Source organism: Cupressus sempervirens, chromosome 6 (assembly GCF_028749045.1).
Source record: "Cupressus sempervirens isolate cs-2001-9-10 chromosome 6, ASM2874904v1, whole genome shotgun sequence".
NCBI classification, from domain to species: Eukaryota; Viridiplantae; Streptophyta; class Pinopsida; order Cupressales; family Cupressaceae; genus Cupressus; species Cupressus sempervirens.
In genome coordinates this window covers 307,107,898-307,130,893 of record NC_143123.1, presented here as the reverse complement: position 1 = coordinate 307,130,893, position 22,996 = coordinate 307,107,898, and positions in this window count along the sequence as shown.

The following is a 22,996-nucleotide window of genomic DNA, read 5'->3' as shown; positions in this document are numbered from 1 at the left end:
AAGATACTTATTGAACAAGATTTTAGCCCATTTATGCTCTCTTTTTGAATATAGACGCCAAACCAATTTAGCCCCTAATGCCTCATTTTGCCATAAAAAGTTCTTAATGCCTAAACCATTGAGCTCCTTTGGTTTACAAACTTTATCCCATTTAATTAATACCAATTTTTTGGATTCCACACAATAGTTCCATTAAAAGTCTCTAAGTTTGGCTTCGAACTTGTGGAAAAGATCTTTAGGAAGGGGAAGACAGGAAAGGGGATAGGTTGAAATCACAAATACGACCGATCTTATCGTGATGCTCTTACCTACTTTTGTGAGACATTTGTCTTTCCAGTTACCAATCCTAGCTTCCATTTTTTCCAAAGTGTTATGCCATACTTTCCCATATTTTATGCTCTTGTCTAAATCTATACTGAGATACTTACATGGAAAGAGACCTTTTCTATACCCCATTATTTGACAAATTTGATTTTCCATCTTTTCATCCATATTGATAAAAAATATTTTTGATTTAGCTTCATTTACTTTTTGTCCAGAGGCTTTCATATATCCATCAATGATTAATTTGAAATTAATTTCCTTCCATTGTGAGCTTTCTCCTGGTAAGATCGTATCATTTGCATATTGTTGGTGAGTAATGTTAGGCATATTCCTAGTAACAGTTACTCCTTTTATGTCTTCATTCTTATAAGCTTTTGAAATAGCTCTTCCAAAAGCTTCAATCATAATAATGAAAATAAACGGGGATAATGGATCCCCTTGTCTTACTCCCCTTGATATTTTGAAAAAACCTTCAGGCGACCCATTGATAAGGATAGAAATCTTGGTAGTGGAACAATTGATGAGAGAATCCATATGCTTCTAAAGTTTTGCAGAGGAACCACCAATCTACCATATCATATGCTTTCTAAATATCCAATTTCATAAACATACATGCTTCATTATTCTTAAGAGCTGAATGTATAGCCTCTTGAATAATAATGATGCCCTCTAAAATGGATTTGCCTGACACAATGCCTGTTTGCTCTTCTGAGATAATCTTGGGCAAAATGAATTTTAGTCTATTAGCTAAAATCTTAGAGTAAATTTTATAAATGGTATTACATAATGCTATAGGAGTAAAATCACTTGGACTTTTAGGCTTTGATTTTTTAGGAATTAAGGTGAGAAAAGAATGGTTGATTTTTGACAGAAGGGAACCACCCTTCCTTGAGGCTTCTAATGCCTCCCAAAGATCTCTTCCAAGAATATCCCAACATTTTTGATTAAAAAAGGCCTAAAATGCATTTGGTCCCAAGGATTTCTCTGGATTCATATTAAATACTACACTTCTTACTTCTTCTAGCATGATTGGTTGATTTAAAGCTTTATTATCTTCTGGAGAAACCAATTTGGGAATTATTCCAAGCATTTTGTCTTGCTCTACTCTATTTGACCCTTCCACATTGTTTAACAATTGCTGAAAATGATTGACAAAAGTTTTAGCAATTTCAGATGGTTTATCAGTTACTATTCCTTCCCGATTTCTAATTCTAGTTATAGTGCTCTTCGTTCTATTATAGAGAGTTGAGTTGTGAAAATATTTTGTATTCCGATCTCCCTCTTCAAGCCACCTTTCTCTGGACTTTTGTCGCTAGAAAATTTCTTCCTTAGACAAGATATCTTCTTGTTTAGCTAGTAATTCTTTTTCTAACTCATAACTATCGTTATTCATGCCATGTTTGATAATTTCTAAATTTAATTCTTTTAATCTATCTTCAATTTCTAATTTTTCTTTGAAAATGTTCTTGAAATGATCTTTGTTCCATCTGAGAATATTTTCTTTAAGCATCTTCATTTTAGAAATAAAAACAAACATTTTTGATCCTAAAAACTCGCCTTGAGACCACCAGACTTTGATATTATCTAAGAAACTAGAATCCAAATACCACATTTTTTCACATTTAAACAAACTTCTAATGGGTTTATGGGGTTCGATTAGCTCCAATCTAACAGGGAAATGATTAAAGCCAACAATTAGCAGTATCGAAGTCAGGATGTTAAGATTATTTATTTCTAGATCTTCTTTGATGAAAAACCTATCTAGTTTCTCCACAATATATGTGAAATCCTTTCACTTGTTATTCCAGGTATATATTCCATTGTTACAAAGAATACCAATCAAATTATGATCTATGTACCAATCATTAAAATCCTTCATGGGTTGGGAGATCTGTGAAACTCCCCCCATTTTTTCATTCAAATTAAGAATTGTGTTAAAATCTCCTCCTAGAATTATTGGAATGTTTTGAAAATTTCCCATATACAGAATAATTTCTTTCCAAACTGTCTTTTTCTCTAAGGTACTAACTGGTCCATAAATATTAAATAGAATAAACTTGATATTAGATTTGACACTGTTAACTAAACCACTAATACTGTTATTTTTAGATGTTAATATATCTAAAGAAATTTTTGTATGGTTCCATATAAACCCTAAACCCCCAGATGCACCTACAAATTCATGAATGCTACAACTCCAATTGCCTAACTTTTTACCTAAATTTATTCCTTCTAATTTGTTCAGCTTAGTTTCTTGTAATAATATAATATTTGATTCAAACTTATTTAGATTTTGTTTTAAAATTCTTTTCTTGTTAGGGGCATTTAAGCCCCTAACATTCCATGTGGGAAGGCTCTTCCCCTTCCCTTTATTGAAAAGATGACTGATTTTTTGTTGTTCCCAAGCTTTACCATTTGCTTCTCTAAGCTCCTTGAGCGATTTTCTGCCTCTTTTTTCTAATATCTTCCTGCAATTAGGAAATTTATTTCCTTCCAAGTTCTTTGTAATGCCCCACTATTCTAAATTTTCCTAAGCACACTTAACAATTTCATTTTTAGTACTTTCTTCCTTTTCTTTTACAATTTCCTTATCCTCAGATTCAAGTTCTTGTAGTAACTTCTCTGATAATTTTTTTTGTAATTCAGTATCTATATCTTCATATTTTTCAAATGTGTTTTCAATCTTTGAGTATTTGACAGTTTTCTCCTCCTGTTCAAATGATAGCAAGTCCCTTTTAAGATCTGTAAATGTATAATTATCTCCTCCCAACTATAGAAATTTCTTCAGGAGCTCTTCTTTTTGTGCCATGTTATCCTTATCCTCATTATCAAAATCAAAAACCTTACTTAGCTCTTATGACAGTTTTTCTATATAATCAATCTCCTCCTTTTTTATCCTTTCTGTTTCTATTTCTTCTTTCCTATCCACTTTTTGATTCAATTTTTTTTGAAAATCTTGAATAGGAACATCTTTAGAGTTAAGTTCTTTTGAAACTTGTGATCTACCATTGTTCATTGTTCTCTGAATAATCTTTCTTTGGAGATGGGGTTTGCCAAAATTTAGTTAACCTTTTGATAGGCTCCTTTTCATCGGTAACATTTGTTAGAGATGGTTTTGTCCTTTGGAGTTTAGAGATATTATCTTCTGATCCTCTTTTGTACTTTGCCAAAACTTCAAATAGTAATGACTGTTCCCTAACCTCTAAACATTTTGGTGAAATTGCTAGTTCCTTATAACCCTTAGGATTAGATTCTGATTGAACTTTTGGTTCACTGTCTGCTTTCCTGATTGCTTTCTTTTTCTTAGATTTCCTCTCTCTTTTACTATGCTTCCTGTCATCCACAATTATACTTTGTAGTCTCTATCTATTATATTCTTTAAGAGACTCTTTCATGGGACTTAATTTATCCTTCTGTACTAGCTGATCCAAGGGGAGTCCCTTAGCCGTATTCATATCTAATAAGTTATTCATGTCATTCTGCAGATTCTCATATTTATATACGATCGATATATAATTTCTGTCCTGCAGATCTTCCTTGTCTTGATGTCCCTCCTTATTATCCTTCCTTACCTTCTTTTCCTTTAATTTGTTTGCCCTTGAATTTATAGTTTCATCTTTTATGTTTGTAGACCACTTTTTTCCTAATGCATGCTTTCCCTATTTTAAGCTCAATTGCCTTTTGCTTACCTCAGACAGATAGTAGTCGAGGTTGGATGTTTTGGGAAGAAATCTCAAGGAAGAACTTCTTTCATCATTGAGCCTGATAATTTTTGAGATCTTACCATCATACTTCTGAAAGTTTAAATTGTAAGTAGATCTATTTGTAATTAGCTTCAACTGTTTAGGATTTGAATTATTCACATTTTATTTAATAAGAAGTTTTAAGTTATTACAACTTTCAAAAGTAGAATCTAGACCAATTAGTTCACCAACTGATCTACCAATTCTTCTAATAATACGTACTAGATTTAGCTATGGCAGGAAAGAATTAAGAACAAACTATGTAGGCATGATTAGATTTAAATTGTCCTCTCTACAGTTAGGAATCCAATCAAAAAACTTGATTGCGTGACCCTTAAACAAATAGTCAGAAACCCCCAAAAATTCTTTTTTCACTTCACCATCACAGCAAAGCATAAAAATTAATCTATTAGAATAATGTGAGATACTTACTTGACGACCAAAGAGATCCTCCAGCCATTCAATCAAATGGTGTAGCTCTGCTTTAGGGCTATTCCAAAAGGTGAAAAGATTGAAATCTTGATAATCTTGCCAACATTCCTAACTTTCTTGATTACTGATGATGAGTACATTGTCTTCATGATCTTCTAAGAGGGGCTGAGAAACCTTAGAATGTACTAGGTTTTATTGGAGCAAGGAAGGTTCCCTGCAATGCAGAGGGATATAAATGGTTGGCAAATGTAAAAAGGTAGACTCCATTTGATGCACTGGAGATACTTCGAGTAGATGAAAATCAAAACCTTTTTGCCTTAGGTAAAAGGAGTTTAGATTTCAGTTTGCATATTTAGTGGCATTGAAAACATAAATTTGCTTGTTTAAGCTTGCTGTAGTATGGATTCCAAATTTTTCTTTGCTCTGAGTTTCCACCGGTTGGCATAATGGATGCTGCTTAGGGTAACAAATTGTAGGATTTTGGAAATTTCCAACATACGGGTTTGCCAACAGGGCAAAAATGTTTGAAGTTTCGACCCCAGACTGCCCTGCATACTTTGAATCATCCGTCCATTTCTACATGGAAGGGCTCCTCAAATTATGCCAGAGTGGTCGGTTTGCATAGGCAGACCCTTGTCTTTTGCCATTGGTGGTCCTGCTTGTGAATTGCCTAGCTGTGTTTGAGAAATTCACATTTTTTGCTTGTTTTTCTTTTTTAGCTTTGCTTGCCATTTTTTTTTATTACTTTTTTTTCTTTTCCAAAATTTATATATATTTTTATTATTTATTAATCTTAAAAATTAAATTAGTACTACTCATTTAGTTATAAAGTGGATGTTGGTATTAAAGAATCTTTAAGTTTAGTTAAACTATTAGTTGCATATAAATGATTTTATATTTATTAATGCAAGTGAGAAGTTAATAAATAAATAATTGTAATTTAGTTGTATTCTAAGAGAAGTTATAGTGGAGTTCACTATATAATCATCTAGTTATGAATATTTAATATTATGAGAGAATTTGTAGATAACTTAATTATAATTATAATTTCAAGTTTGAGTTATCTCGAGTTGCATTATAAGTTAAAGGAAAATTAAATATTAATATTAGACTTAAATAGAAGTCAAATTAATATTTTAGAAATGAAATTGATATTAAGATTCAATCTAATAATATATATTTATGTTATTAATTAAATCTTTCATGATTTAAGATTATTTAAATTAATAACATGATAATATTGCATGATTGGTAACCTTTATCCAATTGTGATACAATTATGAAATGAAAACTTGAATTTGACGCAAATCAATTTTTATGGAATTATATATTTTAAAAAAAGCTTAAATAACTACACTTGTTTTAAATGCATGTCAAGATGTCATGTTTTATGGAAACATAGTAGTTTGACCAAATAGTCATGTTTACCAGAGACTTGGTAAGTGGTTGTTCTCGCGATTATTTTATGTGATTTTATTTTGTCATGATTATTTTATTCCCAACCAATGTGTTATATCCATGTGTTTGTGTGATGAGATCGAGTTCTTTTTTGTAAGCTCATGTATTGTGATTTTCTTTCGTGTAACCTATGAGGTTTTTGATCAATTATCTATTGGTACTTTCTAGTTGCTTGTATAGGACTGAGATGAATATTGTGATTTATTTATTGGTGCTTTCTAGTTGCTTGTATAGGACTGAGGTGAATATTGTGATTTATCTTTTGATGTTTTACAATTGCTTGTATAGGACTCAATTGAATATTGTGATTTATCTATTGGTTATTTCTAATTGCTTGTATAGGATTGAGGTGAATATTGTGATTTTATGAGATATACTTTTTATGAGCTTAGTGTAGGTTATCTATGTGTATGTTGAGAAGTGGCTTGCAATGGAGGTCAGAGCCCTAAAGAGGATGCCTGAGTAACCCATTGTAAGTTGTATTAATAAGTGATAACATTTCATTAAATGGGTTAAAATAAATTAACAAGAGTCAATATTTTACCTCGCCGATGTCTCAAGTGCTAGTATAGGCTAGGATGGGAGTAGAGATGATGCTTGATTATGACCTTGCCTCGTTCGTATATCTTGTTTGTAAGAAAGGATACTGATACCACATAGAGTTACTAGGGGGCTAGAGTCCAAAGAGGTTGCTAGGATAATATTAGAGTTGAATCATGTGATGACACTTACCCACATGCATGTTAGGTTTCCTATGTATCTGTGTTGCCTTTGGGATTAGATGTTACTTGTGTGCTTGGTACCTTTGAGATAGATTTCTATCAGGGTTCCTTGACCTAGATTCTTGTTCAACTTTTAGATTGTTATCCATTTGGGACTCAAGATTATCTCCTCATCATGGTGGGAGTGGGCCATTTAGGTTCCACAAGGTTGGGTGGTAGTATTTTTTATACCATTGAGATTTTGACAGCTGGATGTACTTGTGTGATTGTTCTATTCTTTTGATCTTGTGATTATGTTCTTTAGTTATACTCTGATGTATTCTAGTTGATTATTGGAGATGTTGTATTTATTCATAATGTATATTCTTTTAACATTTCATACACTCTGATTTTTATAGAGGATGATTATGCATGTGGGTTATGTCATGTGGCATCTTAAGTGTTTTTATATTATTTTATTTGATTCATACTAATGGCTATTCTATGATGTGGATTTTGTTATGTATCAGATTTAATCTTAATAAAACTTTATATGTGATTCAACATCATGGAACCCTTAAGAGATGTAATTGTTATTGTATTATTTTGTATATATGTGATTGCTTCTGCTATGTTATCTCTTGTTATTTTCATCTTTCAAAAAAAAATGGCAAACTTAGTGATATATTAGGTTAATTTATTTTGAATTCCTTGGTGGGACGTTACATGTTACGAGAAAATATTTCCATGAGTTTTTAAAAAAAATTGTGGTTGTTAAAAATTCAATTGTGTTATAGAGAAATTTTGGGTTCTTCATAATATGATCACATTTTGAAGAACCAAAAGTTTTTACTATTATTTTTTAGGCCTGACAAAGGCTTGAATTTGCTAAACCTATGTTTTTAAATTACAAATAGCATGATTGCATTATGAAAACATTTATACTTTTTTTGGATGTGGCTAGTATGTTGACTAGAAAGTTTGTGTACTTACCCAAAAATTAGATTCAATTTATATAGATTGAAGAAATACAATTTTGTAAAAATATAGTTATATATGCTTCTAATGGTCATTTGTCTTTAATATATTATACTTATATGTAATGTTTGTAAAAAAATATAGTTGTATATGCTTCTAATGATCATTTGTCTTTAATATATTCTACTTATCAATTTAAAAGAGCTACTAGGGCTCGAAAGTGTCAATATTTTTTGTTAGAAACATGAGAGCCAACTATTACCTTCTAGTTTGCATTTAAACATTCTTAATTATTTATAAATTTTACCTCTAATTTACTCAACACACCATGCACTAATTTGAATGTACATTGTCCGTGCAAAACTAAAAATGCTTCATCTGTATTAATTCTACAAATTCATCAATCATTTTATGTTCCAAATCTAATTCTTTTATTTTCATTAATCCCTAATTATCAATAATTATAAGAAAAAATATAATCAGTTTTAATTATTTAAACATCTAAATCAAAATTTAATGATATACTAAAAGAATAAATGTACAATTCCACTCTATTTAATAAGAGTTCTTCCACATCATAAAGAAACTTGAACAAAGACACAAAGCATCAAAGTTCCTACCAAAGTTAAATGTAATATGTTGAAAACTAATGAGAAGGAAATTATAGTAATTGAAGTGTATTTACAAGACAAAATATGAATTATAGTAGATTTTTTTTGTAATTGGACATTATCATAATATAATATTTAACAAGAGACGCAAACTGTCGAAGTTCATGCCAATAGTCTGAATTTAGAATTGGTAAAATTAGTATGCTTATATTGTTAAAATAAAATAACTTTACAAATAAATGTAAAATAAATTATATGAAATATTTAAATAATAAGCTAATTGACATTTTTTAAGAATTAAATTACATTAATAAATATTTATACTTAATAAACTAAAATTTTCTATTTTAAGTATATGGTAGGATAGTTGAATGACATGGGTTAATGCAAGGGGTGATAATATCCAATTTAAAATAAATGAAAAATAATAATGTTTACTTGAAAGAGTGTTTGAATGAATTGAAGTAATAGAGAATTTAAAATTATTAATATAAAAGGTTCGCCACCAACTAACTTCTATTTTGTTTAATATATTGATCTATTAGTCTTTGTTTTGTTTTAAATTGTAGTCATTGATCTTTTTGACTTGATTGCATGTATTTTTGTCAAAAACAACATGACAAAAGAAAATTTTATGTGTTAAGCTCGACTAGACTCGAACCTCAACCTCCTACATGAGAGGCTCACAAGTTAGCTCTTGTCTTTCTTCAAACTTTTTTTTTAATCTATGATAGAAAGAAATCATAAAAAACTAAATAAAAAACTAAAAACTAACTCTATTAAGATTTTAAAAAATATTATTCATGTAAGATTAACATAATGTCACTAACTTATTAATAATTATAAAATAAATAATTACATAATATCACTCATGAATATAAATAAAATTAAAAATTTATATAATACAGTGAATGATAAGCATTCAATTATTATTAACCATTTAAATAATAGTAAATAGTTTTTTTATAACATAAAATATTTAATATTGAAAAAAATTATAAAATCATAAAAAAACCTTCCTTAATAAAAATAAAAATAATTTGTTCATAATCATTTCACATCCACAATTAAAGAAAACAAATCTATCTAACTTGGAAAGGTGCCAAAAAAATAACTATTGTTGAAAAGTAAAAATGATAATCCCACAAAATGCATGAAATTGTTAGTAAATTAATTATTGTTACATTTATTAATTGACATTATTAATTTCATCAATTTTTTTTTCACATTTATTAATTAAGAGTATTAATGACCATTGTCTCATCAACTGTATCTCTTGTCACATTTGTATAGTACACTTTGTAAAACAAAAGATTTTTTGTAAGACAAAATTGAATTTTCTCCTTAAAAAAAAGGATTGACTAATCAAATGAAAAGTAAATAAGATTTATATATTCATGAAAAATGAAAAATAAATATGAAATATAAAAGTTGCTTTAGTTCTTTAATATAATTGGTTGATTTAATTGTAGAATTAGATTGAATGATTCCAATAGTTTCATGTCTTTGGCATGAATTAATAATAATAATATTGAATGTAATATGTTGAAAACTAATTAGTAAGAAATTATAGTAACTAAAGTGTATTTTTAAGACATAAAAGATGACTTTTAGTAGTAAATTTTGTACTTGGATATTATTATACTAAAGTATTTTAGTAAAATTGAGTGTGAACCTATTCCTCAGCCTAAAATATACTAAAAAATATTGACTTTTTGTTCAAAATCAATATTTTCAATTTATGGATAGTATAACTAAAGATATTTCTAGATTTTACAAACTTTTTAAGAGTAAAATTGGTTTGTAGATTTTTTAATTATCTTTTTCACAAAAGTGTATTTCATGAATTTGTCAAAAGAAACACTATTGAACAACAATGCAATACATCAAGTTGTAAAACAAAAAAATATTGAACAATAGTAGAATGCATAAAGTTGACAAAAAAAAGCTATCAAACAATATTCTCATATTGGTTAGAAGATTTTTTATTCTTTATCAATCATGCATAAAGTTTCTAAAATAAATTCTTGATTTTCTCTCAAGAAAAAGACAAATTTCACTCATGATTGTAGAAACAATCAACCAATAATAATAAAGATACATATTTTCTATTAAATTATTAAAAAACAATATATAGTTACAAAAGGTTGTTGAAATTTTTTAGTATTGTGATTTATTCATTCATCACTTAGCTCTTTGTTCAGTATATGTTGACTAATAGAAAATAATCAACACTAAATATCACACATCATAAATATAATTTTCACACATATATGACACCAGGATTTAACGTGGAAATCCAATTTGGGAAAAACCACCAAGTAACTTGCTACCACTTTTCACTATTCTGAAGTGAGCTTGATTAAGAGCCAACCCTATTACAAGTTATAAAACACACTATTAGGTGTGACCCTGTTAAATGATTTAATCACCCTATCTAGTTAGAGGACTTTGGATCATTCCCTTAGGATGTTACCTTGATTAGAGGATTTTTGCTACCACAATGGTTAGAAAGTAATAGCCAGGTTTGATTTATTTAGATACAACTCACTTTGCAAATTTAGATCTCCATTTGACTCATTTTCTTTCTCATTGACTAGACTTCATTATACTCTCCTTCACTGATCTTCTTGTCAACCCTTCAAGCAATCAGACTTTACCAATATTCTCACTTTTCCTCTACCAATCTATTCTTCACAATTTCTCCATAAAGTCACCAATCAATAATGAACTGACCCCATAAAACATCCCTTATGTCTCCTTAAATAGGTAGCTTTGATCTTTTTCCACTTAAGCATCACTGTAGATATTAGGGTTTGATTAGATTCATTGAATCTATCCATCATTTTTTCCTTCTACCCCTTTCTTGATACTTCTAGAAACTCCTCTTTGAATCCTTTCCTTTGATTGTATAGAATACTCAATTTGTGCATTAAATACATTATCTCATTAATCCTTATTAGCTATGCATTTTGACAAATCCAAAAATTCAACTATGTTAGCCTTAAAACTCAATTCTTTCACAAATTGTTATGTTGTTGATACTTGGTCATCACTGTATTCTTCTGCTCAGTCAACATTGTGTAGCTTAGTGTTTACTGTTATGTCTTGCTCAACTTTCACTGGCTTGCTTGGTCTTCAATATGCTCAGTCTCTACTATAATTTATTCTTCATCTTTCTTGGCCATAAATATCACTCTACTGATACTATTTTCTTAGCTATCTCTTAAGTTCCTTAATCTTTTGCTCTATTGACCTAGTAAAACTGTTACTCAGTCAAGCTTGGTGTTTTACTCAACATCTTGTCTTATCTTCTATACATGAACTCAACTGTCTTCTTCACTTTGCATAATGATTAAATGAAAAATTATCTTGTCAAATACTAAGTGATCAATTTCTCATTTTAATTCCAATATATTTGCTCCTCTTTACTCAACAAATTGACTAGTTCATCTAGTTATCTCTCTTTTTAATTCTTCTTCATCAATCAATAGATATGCCACTCTAAATTGTTAGTAAATGTCTTACTAGTAAGGTTTGACATCGATGAAAACATAAAAATTGTTCCAATTGTAGTTTCCAACAATCTCCCTCTTTGGTATTGATGTTAACACCTCTAGTTATCATACAAATACAAAAGCCTTTCTTATGATTTATCATTATCATCTCCCTCTATGATTTGATATAGATCTTCATTAATATCCTTAGTTTTATTCTAATTCTCATCCATGTAGTGTCTTACACTTCTCTCTTTAAGATACCAATTGTAAATTCTTCAATTCTAACACTAATTGTAATATCAACTTCTCCCTCTTTTATTGGATGGCAACTGCATACATATCTTCCTCTTGACAATAATGCCAAAGAAGACATCCATTATCCTTATTTGTTTCATCATACACATCATCTTCTCTTTGTTACTATCTAACTAACATTACAAGATCACTTCCTTTTTCATCTTTACCTTGACTCCTTTCAGTCTTACCTACTCATGCTTCTGTTCATCTTTTCATAGCTTTAAGTAGCTCCTTAAAGTATGACCTCCTGCACCAATGTGTAAGATATTCTGATCATAATATTTTATGCAATGTTGCATCTCTTCTCAATTTTCTTCATATAGGGGAATGACCACTAATTTACCTCTTAGATACTCAAAAACATTCTTAGGTAATACCTTAGTGAATATATTAGCTATTTGCTCCTTTTTGTTCACATACTCCAATCTCACTTCTTTGTCTTGTATTAACTCTCTGAAGTAATGATACTTGATAGCAATGTGTTTTTTCTTTGTGTGCATCGCAAGATTCTTTGATATGTTGATAACACTTGTGTTGTCACAATATATCACAATAGGTTCAATAATCTCTTCCTTCATACCTTTCAACAATTTGTTGATCCACATAATGTTTGAACAATTGACTGATGCAACAACATACTTAGCCTTTTTTGTGGATTGAGAAATACAGTTTTTCTTGTTGCTTGTCCATGGAATGAATCTCTTGCCTAAAAATAAAATGCCTCCACTTGTACTCTTTCTATCATCGATGTTTCTAGCCTAATCAACATTTGTGTAAACTTTCAACTCAAATTTGTTGTTCTTTTTATACCATAATCCATACTCTTTTGTTCCTTTTAGATATCTCATTATTATTTTCACAACCGTCATGTGATTTTATCTAGGATTAGCAGAAAACTTAGCAACAATATTAACTACTAATTCAATGTTAGGTCTGCTATGTATAACATATAGAAATTTTCCAATGATTGACCTCTACAATGTTTGATTCACTTCAGCAAAATCATCATTCTTTGAAAGTTTATGACCAATGATCATAGGTGTTCCAATTGGTCTTATATCTTCCATTCTAAAGGTCTTCAATATCTCCTTGCTATACTTTTATTGTGTAATGTAAATACCTCTCTTCATCTAATAACATTGCAATCCAACAGAGAACTTAATCTCTCCAAACATTGATATCTCAAATTCTTTCTTCATCTCATTAGAAAATGATTTGCACAACAAATTATGTCCTCCAAGTATGATATCATCAACAAAATTTTTAGGTAGCAATATCTTGTTCTCGGATTCACTTTTCAAGTACAGATTGCTATTGTCATTTGTTCTTATAAAACCAACCTTTCATTCCATGCTCTAGGGGATTGTTTCAAAGCATATAATGCTTTTTGAAGTTTACATACCATATTCTTTTTGCTAGGATCAACAAATCCTTTAGGTTATTCAATGTAAACTTCTTCTTCTAAGATTCCATTTAGAAATACAAATTTGACATCCATTTGCTATACTTTGAAACCTTTGTAAGTAGTAAATGCAAGCAAAATTATTACTACTTCCAACCTTGCAACTGGGACAAATGTCTCTCCATGGTCAATTCCTTCCTCTTGTTTTGCATATCCCTTACAAACTAGTCTTGCCTTGTTCAAGTTGCAACTTCACCTTTTTCATTCAAATTGTTTTCGAATACCCACTTAATTCCAATCATATTGTTATCCTTTGGTCTAGGTACCAATGTCCATGTCATATTCTTCTCTATTTGATCAATTTCTTCATTCATTGTCTTGGTCCAATCTTCATTCTCCAAAGCATTTTTAATTGATTTAGGATCAACCTCCAATAATAAACATGTATCATTCTTCAACTTACTTCTTGTCATGACTCATGAATTTTGCTTCCAATGGTTTAGTCAAGTGTGTAGTTCCTCCTCAAATACTTTTCCAAGATAGGTTTAGGTCTTCTCTCATCTTATGGTAGTTCACTTGGACCATCTAGCTCACCTCCTTTAGGTATCTTTGGCTGCAACTTGACATCGTGTGTCTAGTGTTCAATTTTCTCTGATGTTTGGCTTATTCTCTTTGTGACTCGGCTCCTACATCATAATTCTTAACAAATATTTTCTATTGAAGCTCAGTAGTGCTTGACTACTAATGCTTAGTAGACTCTTTCTCTAGTTCAGGTAATTTACTTGGTTCTCCTTCATAAATCTAGACAAAATTCATGTAATCTTCAAGTTCTTTCTTGCACTCCTCTTCATTCTTTTTTACAAATTCATTAACTCCAACATTTTCACTTTCCATAATTTTGTTAGTATTAGAAATAAAACACTTGTATGCCCTTCTTTTGGTGGAATATCCTAGGAATATAACTTCATCACTCTTTGCATCAAGTTTTCCTTTCCTTGCATCTTTCAATATGTAACACTTGCTTCAAAAAACTTTGAAATAATTGACATTAGGTGCATAGCCATATAAAAGTTTAAAAGAGGTTTTCTTTGTACTTTTCTCAACTTGAACTTGGTTTAGAGTGTAGAGTACAATACTTACAACCTCTCTCCAATAAAGACATTCTTTCCCATCATCAGCGTCCTTGCATAGTCCATGCTTGATCTATTCCTTCTTTCAACTATCCCATTCTATGGTGGAGTTCTTAGTGCACTCATTTGTCTCTTGATTCCTTTGTCATTGCATAATATGTTGAACTCATATGATATTAATTCACCTCCTGTATCTGATCTCAAACACTTTAGAATCTTGCTTGTTTCCTTTTCAACTCTATCCAAATACCACCTAAACATTTGAAATGCATCAAGTTTTTCTTTAAGAAACATCACAGTCATCATTCTAGAGAATCATCAATAAATAAAATATTTTTCACCATAATAGATTTGCACTCCAGTAGGACCACATAAATCAATATGAACGACTTGCAAAATATCATGAGAACAATAAGCCTTTCTCTTGAAACTAGCCTTTGTCATTTTTCCCATTTGACATTGTTTGCACATCACCTTATTAATTTTTCTCAATCTTGGTAATCATCTTAATCTTTTCATGTTACTAATGATTACCAAATTATGAAAGTTCACATGACATAGCCTCTTGTGACATAACCAAATATTCTCAAATTGTGCAAATAGACAAGTATCTTTAGATAGGTCTAGATAGAACAAGTTACCTCTTGTTTGATCACCGCTTCCAATTAGTTCACCAGTAGCATCATAAATCTTTTCTTTTCTACTTTGGAATTCAACTTGGTAGCCTGAACTGTTCAACTGTGCCACACTCAACAAGTTATATCTCTATCCATAAACCCAATAAGCATTTTCACATATGATCTTATAATTCAGTGTAATTGATCCTTAAACTTTACATAAGATGGTGCATCATTTCCAAACATAACACTACTTCTATTATAATGTTCTATCTTTTCAAACTTACTAGTAGCAAAAGCCATATGATATGAACAACCACTGTCAATTATCCATCTATCATTCTTATTCACATGTGAAATTAAAGAATTTTTTCTCATCTTCATCAAATTCATCTTTTATTGCAACATAAACAACTTCATCATTTTCATTATAATCATTATCAGAACCATCTTCTTCAATAATGTAACATGATTTCTTACCTTTGTCTTTGTAGTCTTTGTTACCTCAACTGTCTTTGTTGTCTCTCCTTCCTCAGTATTTTTTGGCTTTCCTTTCTTCCTTTCCATCTCTGCCAGGACATCTTGAAACAATATGACCAACTTTGTTACATGTAAAACAAATTATAGGGAGTTTATCTTTTCATTTTTCTTTTCCTCTTGGTAGCCTTCTTGCCAATAATGCTTCTAACTCATCAAGGTCATCATCTAATTCATTGTCAGCGTCCACATGTTTACTCTTCTTCTTTCTTTTAGATCCATCAAGAGTCAATTGAGACTTGAAATCACAGTCAATACTAGAAGGTGTGTAGTTATCAAAATTTGATAATTCAAATGCACCGAGTCTACCAATTAGACCATTCAAGGTCAGATCATTACTAGGCGTACATATTAGATCTTGAATTGTAGATAATCTAATTGGATAGATAGGAAGTAAAGTCCTCAATACCTTACTTATCATAGTCTCATCAGATATGTCAACTCCAGCTCCTTTAATTGCATTCATGACCTCCTTGATTCAACCACAATATTGTGCAATAGTCTCTCCTTTCATTCTCATGTCATCAAACTTGCCTCTTGAGCTTTCAACTTTATCCCTCAACACATTTTTGTCTGCTCCATGGATTTGTACTAGCTTGCACCGTATTTTTTTTCATTAGTACACTCCTTCACATCATAAATTTTTTAGCTTTACTCAGTGAAGATGCCAAATCTATCATCATTTGATTATCCTTCTACTTCTTAATTTTCTCAATAGTCATGGGTCTGGGAAATTCAATGTATTCATCTTCCTGATAGTACAATGTGGACTTTCAAAATCCAGATAGATGTAATTTTCTTTGTCATTTTGATGTTGGGAAGTTCTCTTTGTTCAACTTGAGTACCTCTCTCTTGTACATCTTGACCTTTAAATTAATTCCCTTTTCTTAGAAGTACCAAAGCTCTTATACCAATTGTTAGAATGATATAATAACTTTCGGGGTGTGGGTGTAAATTAGTTATCCTCAGGTCTAGATATACCAATTCAACTTTATCTATTTTCAAACATCTTATTCAAACTCACAAAGCCACTTGACAAATATAGAAACTCATCATCAACTTATCTTATTTATTCATCACTTAGCTCTTTGTTTAATATATGTTGATTAATAGAAAATAATCAATAGTAAATAGCATGCATCACACATATAACATTCACACATATATGAGAGTAGGATTTAACATGGAAACCCAATTTGGGAAAAACCACCAAGTAACATGCTACCACTCTTCACTCTTTTGAAGTGAGCTCAGTTAAGAGCCAACCTCGTTAAAGGTTACAAAACACACTGTTAGGTGCGACCTTGTTAAAGGATTTAATCACCCTATTAGGAGTAGCCTAGTTAGAGGACTTTGAATCATTTCCTTAGAATGTCACCTTGATTAAAGGACTTTTACTACCACAATGGTTAGAAAGTAACAATTACGTTTGATATGTTCAGATACAATTCACTTTGCAAATTTAGATCTCCATTCGGCTCATTTGTTGGCTCATTTATTGGACTTCATTATACTCTCCTTAACTAATCTACTTGGAAACCCTTAAAGGAATCACACTTCACCAATCTTCTTAATTTTCCTTTGCTACTTCATTCTTCATAGGTTCTCCACAAAATCTCCAATTAATAATGAACCAACCCCAAAACATATCCCATATGCCTCCCTAAATAGGTAGCTTTGATCTTTTTCCACTTAAACATTACCGTAGATCTTAGGGTTTTATTAGATTAATTGAATCTATCTATGATTTTGTCCTTCTACTTCTTTCCTAATACTTCTAGAAACTTCTCTTTAAATCCTTGCCTTTGATCGAGTAACAAACTCAATTCATGCATTAAATATGCTAGCTCATCAATCCTTATCATCTATGCATTTTGATCAATCCAAAAATTGAACTATGTTAGCCTCAAAACTAGATTCTATCAATAAATGTTATTTTTCTGACACTTAGTCATCACCGAGTTCTTATGCCTAGTCAACACTATATAGCTTAGTCTCTATTGTCCTATCTCACTTGAATTTTACTAGCTTTCTCGATCTTCATTATGGTTAGTCACTACTACAATTTTTTCTTCATCTTGCTTGGCCATAACTATCATTCGACTGATACTATTTGCTTAGCTATCTTTAAGTTCCTTAATCTTATGCTCCATTGACCTAGTAAATTTGTCACTTGGTCAAGCTTAGTGTTCTACTAAAAAACTTGTCTTCTCTTCTATACATCAACTCAATTGTCTTCTTCACTTCATATAATGATTAAACAATATATTATCTTATCAAATACTAACTGATCAAGTGACCATTATAATCCAACATACTTGTTCCTCTTTACTCAACAACTGCACTAGTTCATCTAGTTATATCTCTTTTCAAATTCTCTTCAAAATTCTAAAAAGACATGGCACTCTACATTGTTAGTAAATGTCTTACCAGTAAGGTTTGACATTAATGACAACATAAAAATTATTCCAAATGTACTTTCAAACAATAGTTTCCTACTTATGATAGTTGTTAATACTTCTAAATATCAGATAAAATAAAAATCTAAAATTTAAAATTCCAAAATGGATAAATAAAAGACAATAGAATATCTTTACAAAAAATAAATTTAAAAAGTAAACTGAAAAAGTCAACCAAATTGTATAAAAATCCATTTTAATTTCTTCTACTATTTCACACTCTTTATTTTATCCCATTCTTGAACTATGATTTACTCATGACATTGTAGCTCTCCACCTGATTTTCAATCATGTTTGGTGGAGAAATTTAGCTCCAGTTGGATCCGTATTGATCTTAGACCCTGTGTACCCCTATTGGATTTGGGGGAGATTTAAAGCTCTGAATTATGTTAAGTAGTTTGCAAAAATTTCTTCTCATTTTTTCTTTAATTTATTGGAATTTAGAGGATGAAAAATATCATATTTCTATAGTTGGTTGTAGATGTCAACCCCTAGTCTAGAATTGAGTGATTCAAAATAGGTATTGTTTGAGCATCAATGATATACGCTTTAAGAATCTCACTTAGCACCTAAGATTTGTAACTAAGTTAGTGTTTAGGCTCTTAGACTTGTAATTATGAGTTTGATATGAATATGAGTTTAGTTTCAGAGGGGATTCAACTAAGGTGTATAAATGCCCTCAATTGTGTTAGTATTAACTACAGACATAAATAACAATTACATAAAAATATAACAAATATCATAAAATAATAAATGGTATAGAAGAGAACATAAGACACTAAGATTTAATGTGGTTCACCCAATCACTAGGCTATGTCCACCAAACAATGAGTCTAATACTATTACTATCTAGTGATTACAACCTAATTACAATCCATAATCCCTTACAGCTCAATACTACTGCAAGAAATAATTATTGCATCACACCTTATGAAATCCCTAACCCTAAGCTATTTTATACAAGTATTTTTTTCTGCTTTAGGGTTAAAATTAGTTACAACATATTGGTCCAAAAATGCCGATAAAATAGCCCCCAAAAAATTTATGGAGTATGTACAATACTTCTTTGATTAGTCACCACAAACTAAAAAATTGAACACATCTTGAACTTTCCTTACTTTCACTTCTATGCAGATGAATTTTAAATTTTACATTTTATTTTTCTAATTTGACATTCAATTCCCCCTTTTTTTAGGATTATTTGTAGCCAACAACAACTATAGGTATCTTCCCAAGGATTTACATGGATTTATTGAATCAAAATATAATGAACAAGTGTCTAAATAAATTAACTTTTTTATTATGTTTCAACCTTTGCCAACATAAGGGCCTTGGATCATGGGATAGTCATTTGTCAAACCATAACATATAAGTTTTTTAAAATTATATTTTTTAGTTGGAAATGCCTTGATAGATATGTATGTAAAATGTAAAGTTGTACACAAGACACACTAATTGTTTGACAAAAACTTTAAGAATGTGTGCAATTAAAGTTTTCATCTAAGTGCTTTTATCTTGAATTTTGATGTTAATTTTTTCCCCCTTGAGTCCTCTTATCACATTTCTATCTATTTTGACAAGTAATTTTAGTAATTTTGTGTTTATAATTTGAAATTCTTTAGTTATTCTATTATGTTGTAGTAGTTCACATGTTATGGTCTTTGTGCAATATAATTCATAGGTTTACCTTAATGTATTTAAAAACTCCATAATTTATCTACATAGGTAAAAGAGGGTCCATCTATTGGAAAAGATACAATTAGTGGACCATTTATAGAATATGATGTCTTGGGAAAGTGGACGCTAATATATTGTGGCTTTACTTGTTGCGATAACATCTTCATAAATGAACTCTAGAAAATGGTTTCATTGATTGATAAGATAAGTATGGCAAACTCATACCTTTTCTATGTTTGAACATTTATATTATGTATGAAAATTGAAAATATATGTTATATTTTTATTACTCCAAAACTAATACATCACTTTTTGTTGAAGTTCTACTTCTGTATGTTGGCTTCTGATTTAACAGTGTTTTAATAACCAAGTATACAGGGTAAGATTGCATCTATGGGCAGCTATCTCCAATAATAGACACAATTCACCTAGAACCCAGGCCAACTATAAGGCTACACTCCTACACTTTAGGCTCTGCAAAACCTAGGTGGGTGAACCTCTTAAGATTTGACTATGTGACCAGTGCAATGAACATAATCAGAATCTAGAAAAGCAGATGAAAACCCTAAGATCTTCTATATTTAACCAGGAATCACAAGCATGAAATAGCCAAGAACATGACTCATGAAATTGGAAAGCTAAGTGCGGGTTATACTTTGAATACCTTTCAACATAAAATGAAAATGATTTAATAGATTGATGACAGCAAGACCCAGGTATGAGCAACAAAATTTAATGATCCTATTTGTGATCAGTGCCTTATCTATTGGATAATTAAATGAATTACAACCATACATCTCATTGAAATCTATGACATAATCCCTACATCAAGATCCCTGATCTATCTTTCACCTTGTGAATAAACAATCTGCAACAAAAATGAATCTCATACTCAGACAATCCTTTCATGAAATTTGTAAAACCTTTGATAAACACCAAGAAATTACATGGGTCTTTGTTCCATAAGCATGATATTTCAATCAAATACATTCCTAAATGGAATGCAACCTAATCTATGGTCTTTGATCACATACTAGAAAACCATACAGATCCATAAATAGGAGACAAGATTCAAATTTAATTTGGAAACCTTTACTTGATTTATTCATTCTCCTTGAAAATGAATAAATGAGAGATGTACAAAAACTAACTCATAAATCATCTAAGAGACTAGAACTATCTGCATAAAACATGAAATGCTATTCAATACAATAGAGAAATGCTGGGTGTGTGGCTTTCACAGCCTGAGCAGAGCTCCAAGAACTAGAAAATAGAAAACCAACCAACAACCTACTATAGAGAAAGAAAAGAAAGATATAGCAAAGAAAGAATTCTCGAATTCATTATACAACTGACAAGTGTCCCTTCAGAATTCCTTCCCTTAGCAACTGAACGACCTCTTTCTTCCATCTCCCTTTGATCTGATTTTTTGCTTTGTCATTACTGTAACTGATTTGAGAAATATCTCCGTTGAAATGATGAAACCTTTGAGTCATCAAAATATTTGATTGCCCCATGAAAATACTAGTGAAATTTCAGTTTTTATTGAGTGAATGTGACCCCAACTGTATTTTCACTATCTCTTTAACCCATTCAAGTCATTACTTTGTTAAAAATCAAATCTGAACTTTGTCATCTGAATTCGGTTGCAAGATAAGTACCTGACACAAAACCTTGTGTAGCTTGAATGGATGGATTCTTGTGCAGAAACTAACCTTGGAATCAAAAAATTTAGACTTCCATGATTCCGGTGATATATAACATCACCTATTCTGCATACCGAAAACCCCTCAAAAGTTGGTTTGAAAAAGACTCCTCTGCTAGAACACTCAGGGTTTGCAATTTTGAATTAAAATTTTTTCTAAAGTCCAACTTTTAGAAAAATACCTTGTAGATATAAAATGACTGAACGTGCATCCATAAAACTATTTTATTTAAAAAACTTTATTTTTAGCACCCTTGAATTTTGGGGTCAAACCCTCGTTGACTGAGCGCCATGTGGAAACTCCTGATTCATCCACCTCTACTTCATTTTCCATGTCAGAGTCGTCAGGACCTGCACTACGTGTCAAAAATCTGCATTCCCACATTTTTTTTAATCCAGTGTGCACTTTATTTTTGTAAGGAAGCACTAACCGTCAGATCGTGACACGTGTCACGATCTGGTCACTTCTCGCTTGAACCTACCTTGCAATGCCACTTTGCCATGTGCAAGACCCACTGCCACATGGCAGAAATCTACTTCCCTGCATTACTTAATGAGTGAGCTACCTAATATTGCGGTTTTGCGCTCACCGTCCATCTTTGCCATGTGTCGCCATCTTGGCCCTCGTCGCCACATCATCATCCCTACTCGTTTGGTCAAAATATTGCATATTTTTCCCACGGATGATGTCATCCACATTTAGGTTAGGGCCCACCATGCGGACTTAGCCTTTCAAAGGCTCGTGTCTTTCTCAAGACACAAAGCATTTGCAAAGATTTGCATTTAAATTTTGAAATTTCCTCTTGCATAAGACATGTGAGATAATTGTTTTATGGGTTTTTGCCTTGTGACTGCGATTTATCCCAACATAGGGTCTGCGGCTCTTTTAGCGTATGACATCTTATTCTCTGCCATCTTTGACTGTGTGGGCTATATTCTAAAAGATGCCTCTGCATTGTCTAACGTGGGACTCTCTTTTGCTGGCGAATTCCCTTTAAAACTACGACTTTTTCTTGATGTGAGCGTTCTTTGTTTTTAACAACTCCCACTCCTACCTAATTCATGGGTTTTAGCTTTTTACATTGGGTGTGGATGCCCCTTTTAATACTACCTATAGTCCTTCTTAACATCTACGACTTCTTTGAAAACTCGTTGACTTCTGGTTTTTCATGAGTCTCTTGTTGGACTCTGCCGTTGGAAACTCCTCCTCTGAGCCAGTGGCTTCTTCCTTTCTGTTTGGCATCTTTCAACCTTTCTAGTGCTTGCTATGTTTGGGCAAATTTTTCTTTTTAACACAAATGATGTGGAGATTCTATTTCTTTTTTGTCGTGATCTATACTTTGCGTGGGTGTTGGCTTAATGTTGTAGCTCCTTCTTGTTAAAGCGGTGGCTTTTAATCGATTTGGTGTGGCTGTTATTAGCTAT